Genomic DNA, 6120 nt, shown 5'->3' on the forward strand with positions numbered 1-6120 from the left:
AAGCTGTTAGCAATAATGTTTTCCTGCTAAAAAAAAAAAAAAAAAAAAGGTTTAGGGACATCAGAACCCTTGAAAGTAGTGCACGTAATGGGGAAGGGTGTGTGTGCTCAGAGGGAAGTGGGGAGCATTGTAACCCCCACTCTATCTCCACCTTCAATTTCTGCTACACAAGGGTTCTCCAGACTCGTTCCCCTCTAAAGTTGAAAGTTCCAGCTTAAATTCCTTACTTGGAAGGTCACTGATTCTGTCATAGCCAAAAAGCCTGTTTGCTTTTGTCTTCCCACTTACTTTCAAATGAAAATATCAGACCACAGACCATCTTGCTTCACTGATTCAAGAATTAATTACATCATGTCCAGAAGTGAAGGTTGTTGAAAGTTATTAACGTATTCATTGGGAACACTGCATTCTGATAGCTTTTGCGTGAATGCACAGATGCTTGTTCTTGGCCTGACCTGATCAGCAGCTCTGGATGGTGTGGGGCAAAAACGATGGTCACGTATTGTCCACTTCAGTCTCTTGCTGTGCTCATTCAAAAGCACACTGTCAAATACATTTTTATTATCATAGAGTGTATCTATTTCCCATTGTTTGTCAACATCTCCCAGAAGCTTTTAGGACTTCTTAACCTGCCAATTCTGACCATTTCTGTCTATCAACCATTATTTCTACTGCCTTGTGTTTCTAATAGGCGTTGAAATTAGCACTGTGTTTCTGTTTGTCATGTGCAGCATACTCACCAGTGATGGTGCGCCAAGGACATTAGCTGGACAACAGAGTACAAGTCATATGTGGCCTGGGTACCCACCCTTGCCACTCTGGGCAGGGGTCCAGCCCCAGGCCTGGCAATCTCGTGTGTCAGCAAGCTACTGCTCTGGAAAGAAGAAATAAAGGCCCCCATTGTTTGGGACAGAGCTCTGCACATGTGGGGGCAATGGTCAGAGCCGAAGCAATTATAAGCAATTTTTTAGAAATAGAGATTAGAGATTATTTTTTCACCAAATTAAGGCATTGGTCTGGATGCATAATCCCTCAAAATTTAGGGTCAGGCAGGAAACAAAAAGGCATGTTTCAATGATTGCCCAGGATTCTCCACGCTTTTACCTACAGCTCACCCAGACATAGGGGGTGAGTTTGGGAAAAAGGCTTTGGGGGGGAGATGGTAGGTTGATTTTCTAGCAGAAAATAAGGGCAAAAGTATCGGAACACAGGCTGACAGATTGAAAATTTTAAAACTTGGTCCTTGATCCCAGATTTAGGGAGGTGTACTTCCTTCCTACTGGCGTGAAGGAGACTAGGACATTATATATGTATCAAAAGGAGTCATTGTAGTCAGAGGAACTGAACTGTAGCAACAATGGGGAAGGGTCTGACTTTGGGGGCAGATGGACCTGGTTTGAGTTCAGTCTCTTCTTTTCGCATTAACCTCTAGAGAATGGTTTAACTCCCACACATGGTCTACACTGCTCACCTTATCTGCTACCCCTCATTATGTGCCTCTCACACCTGTGTGTCTGAGTGGTCCATACATGACTTCTTTCTTTACATTCTTCCAACACTCCACATGGATCTGTTATTCTCACTGCCTGACACGCTCCTCCATGCCTATTTCCTCGTGGCACGTTTCTGTGTATATATGCAATCACTTGGCTTCCCTGAATTCCAAGCTTGATGATGGCAGAAACGATGCCCATTTGTGTGCACTGTTGTATCCTCAGTACCTAGCATCATGCTTAGCACCAGTCAGTATTTAAGAAATGGTTGTTAAATAGGCAGATGTTCTCTAAATCTGTTTTCTCTGTAAAAAGGAGGTAATACTATCTACCTCAAGTGTTGTGGAAATTAAATAATGTGGCACATGTAAAGTCCTCAGAATAATGCCTGGAACATCACAAATACTCGATAAACACTCATAGCTGGCATTAATATTTAGAACATGAGTTCATAACCTAGAGTCCAGTCTTCATATCGAGGACATGTATGAATCACCTGAACTTGTGTGCAAATTGTGAATGGGTATTTTACTGGAAACAGGATCCTTGATAGTCTTCAGACTCTCAAATGAGAACCATTACTCCATTCTCCCAAAGAATTGAAAATCATTGCTATAGAGACTCATACCATCAGACTATAGAGAATATCTGACTGTAGAAAATAACATGGGAGCCCATTTTACCCAAGAGTCTCAGGACCACAAATTCTAATTCTCACCCAGCTTTAGTTTGCTTTAATGCTTAGCTAAATCACAGAACACTGAATTAGGAATGGTCTCTTGTCTATGTCCTTTCCCTTTGCTACAATCTTGTTAATACACCCACCCTCTGATTTTATAAATTGTTTTGCCCTGAATTATGCAGAGATAAAGGAAGGAGGAGTAAAATTTTAAAGATACAAAAATATAGAATTACATAAAAAACATAGGGTCTGCAAGTCAAAAGGTCTTTCTTAGAGCATGCTGTTTCCCTATCTGTAAAATAAGTTAGTTAAATTAGGTGACATTTAAGATTGCTTCCAACTGCTCACTATAATCCAAAGATTTAAAATATAAATAGCCTCTGTTTGGGGGATTTGTTTTCTATTTGAGTCTTCACTGTACTAACTTACACTCTTGCCCACACCAAGAATACTTTTTTAATGACCCATTTGCAAAACTGAGGTAGGATGGCATCTCAGTCCATTTGGGCAGCTATAACAAAATAGATTGTGTAATTTATAAACAATAGAAATTTATATCTTATAGTTCTGGGGACTGGGAAGTCCAAGATCAAGGCACCAGCAGATTGAGTGTCTGGTGAAGGCTCTCTGCTTCATAGATGGTGCCTGTTACTGTGCCCTTACATGGTGGAAGTGGGACAAAGGAGATTGCTCAAGTCTCTTTTATAAGGGCATGAATCCCATTTATGATGGTGGAGCCCTCATGACTTAATCACTTTCCAAAGGCCCCCAGCTCTTAATACTATCATGCTGGGAATTAGGTTCCAACGTTTGAATTTGGGGGGGAAACCAACATTCAGACAATTGTACATGGGAAAGTAAGAGGGATGCTTTGCTCTTTGTTGATTTTGATTCCATGCATTCAGAACTATGGTGGCTTCTTGGACTTGAGCTAAGTTAGAATAGCAAGAGGAACCCAAAACTTGGTGAAGCCAAAAGCACCAAAATCCAAACTCAAACTATCTTTCCCATAGAGCCCAGCAGACCTCCACTGGGAGATAAATCGAACTCTTCTTTAGAGCGGCAAATTCTGTGCCTTTCTCAATTCTGTGCCCTATGAGTCTTTGAGTTCTGCACACTGAGGTTTCAATTTATTTCATTGGAGTGCAGATCTACCTCAGGAAATGTGAGTTGGGAAAAGAGAATGAAAAGAACCAAGTGGAGGACTTAACTCTCAGTAACAGGACACTCAGAAACGTTCCACACAGAAGTCAAATGCTTTGAATAGCGGGAGACAGAGAACATGATGCCGCTGATCCCTTGGAAGGTAAGGGTCCTAAAAAGGGAAGTAGAACCAGAGCTCTATCGGGTGAACTGGGTTTCTGGAAAAACCATATCTGTGGATCAGCCCTGGCAAGCCCACCTAGTCCAGTCTTGAAGGACCGAAAACTTGAGCTCACTCTGGCCAGCTGGGGCTTTCCTGATAGTTCAGACCAATACGTCTAATCACGTCCAGATCAGTCTCTGCAGTCCTGCTCGTTGTCTCTTCAACTAGATCTTTCTGCAAAGCCCATTTTCAGGAGCCACACGAATAAACCTAATTTCATCTCAGGTAATGACACACCCAAAGTTCCCAATCATGAAGACTATTTTCTGCATTCTACTCTGATTTGATTCCTATAGCATTTCTTGCCAATGGCTCATTTCCTCAGTGAGAAGATTCTACTGTGATACATAGTTGAGCCTGGGGTGCAATAAAATCACATTGCCTATAACTCACAGTCTCACTGACCTGATTTCTATAAATAGATAAAATCTTCAAGAAAAAACACAGGATCAAAATCTAAAATCCATCTCAGGAAATTATTCATTTCAGATGTTTGCCTCAGGTCAAATTAAAATTTCAACCATCTCTAAAACCCATGTCTGTCTGTATTTTTCTAATAGAGATTCAGATTAAGTAAGCTTCCTTGATAACTTCTAATATATGATCATTTTTTCTGTCATAAGAGTTCTTTTTTATAAATAGATGAAAACTGGATAAATCTTCTTCTACACTGTAGTGGATATCATTTTACAAATGACAATACTGAGGACTAGAAAAAATAGATGACTTTCCTGAGTTAACATATAACCAGTCATTCTTCCATTTATTCATTCATTCAACATTCACTCGGAAAGTATTTATTAAATACCTACTCTATCTAGTCACAGTTGTAGCTACAGAGATACAGCAGAATATTACTTTGCTAGGGCCATCATAACAAAGTACCAAAAATTGGGTGGCTTAAACAACAGAAACTTATTATCTCACTTCTGGAGGCTAGAAGTTCAAGATCAAGGTGTCAGCAGGGTTGGTTCCTTCTGAGAGCTGTGAGAGAGAATCTGTTTCATGTCTCTTCCCTAGTTTCTGGTGGTTTGCTGGCAGTCTTTGACATCCCTTGGCTTATAGATGTATGCCCCCAGTCTCTGCCTTCATTTTCACACAGCATTCTTCCTGTGTGTGTATCTTTGTATCCAAATGTTCCTTTTTAAAAAGGACACCAGTTATATTGATCTAGAGGCCAACCCTACTGTAGTATGACCACATCTTAGCTAATTACATCTGCAACAACCCTATTTTCCAAATAAGGTTACATTTGAAGCTACTGAGGATTACAACTTCAAAATATGAATTTGGGGGGAATGCAATTCAATCCATAACAAACAGGAGCAAAACAAAGTCCCTTCTGCCAAGGAACTTACATTTAAATGTCAGGAGACATTTTGCGTGTGTGTGTGTGTGTGTGTGTGTGTGTGTGTGTGTGTTTGCATGTGCCTCTGTTTATCAAGCAGTAAAAAAAATGCTCGGAAGTACTAGAGCACAGTAAGCATAAAGTGAAGTGATACAGTTTAAGGGATTGCTGCTTCAGATATACACCTCTGTGATGAAGTGCCTTTTGAGCAGACATGATAAATTCAGAGGTTGAGCCTGGTGAAAATCCAAGGGGAAGCACATTCCAAGCAAAGGGCACAGTGAGTACAAATGCTCCAGACTAGAGCCTCATGTTGACGCCTCTCACTGAAAATGGTCTGGGGAGTGTTAATTGTGTCAGGCATGATGTATCCCAGTAGACAGTTCATGACCAGCCCCTAGTCCTTTTCTCTCCCTTTTGAAGATTCCTTTCAATAAATATATTTCGAGCTTCTACTATATTCCAGGCATTCCTTGGAGCTAAGTGAAAACCAAAACAGGAATCATCTTTGCCCTCCTGGAATACGTTCTTTAACTATCACATAATATCAGATTCAGCAAGCCATGGTAACTCTTCGTAATTTCGCTTTTCACCTGACATCTAAAAGAAAGAAAGACCATCCAGTGAGGGACTTCTTCCCATGACAGGGCATTAAAACTCCTCAAGATTCATTCAATAGGGAGTTGCTCAATTGTTGGAGATGTCCTTTATGTCAAGCCAAAATTCGATTTTCTCATACACCTATTGGACCTATATCAACACAGAACAAATATTTTTCTCTTCCATTTGATAATTCTTAAAATTTTGAAGAAAATCAGAATTTCTATTCATTTCCTCATTGCCTTCACTATCATATGTAGCCCATGGTCTCTGCAGTAGTTACCTGCCTCTAGATACTCTCTACCTAGTCCAGGTTTTTAGCAAATGCTGGATCCTGCGTATGTTTGGAACAGTTCCATATTTAGTGGGAGTATTTCTTATTGTGATGTGGATATTAGTAAATCCAGCCCAATATTAAACTAGCATTATAAGTAATTAATAATCATAAATTAATCTGTTAATCCAGCCCAATATTAATTGGCATTATTAGTAATCATAATGCAATGTTGGCTTACCTTAAGCATTCAAATAAACATACTGTTTACTTCCTTGTTAGACTTTACATCTATCACCTTCATATTTCATCTTACTGGTTTTGATCTTGCATTTACATATCTTGATAATGCTGCTA

Source organism: Galeopterus variegatus, unplaced genomic scaffold (assembly GCF_000696425.1).
Source record: "Galeopterus variegatus unplaced genomic scaffold, G_variegatus-3.0.2 Scaffold277, whole genome shotgun sequence".
Lineage (NCBI taxonomy): Eukaryota > Metazoa > Chordata > Mammalia > Dermoptera > Cynocephalidae > Galeopterus > Galeopterus variegatus.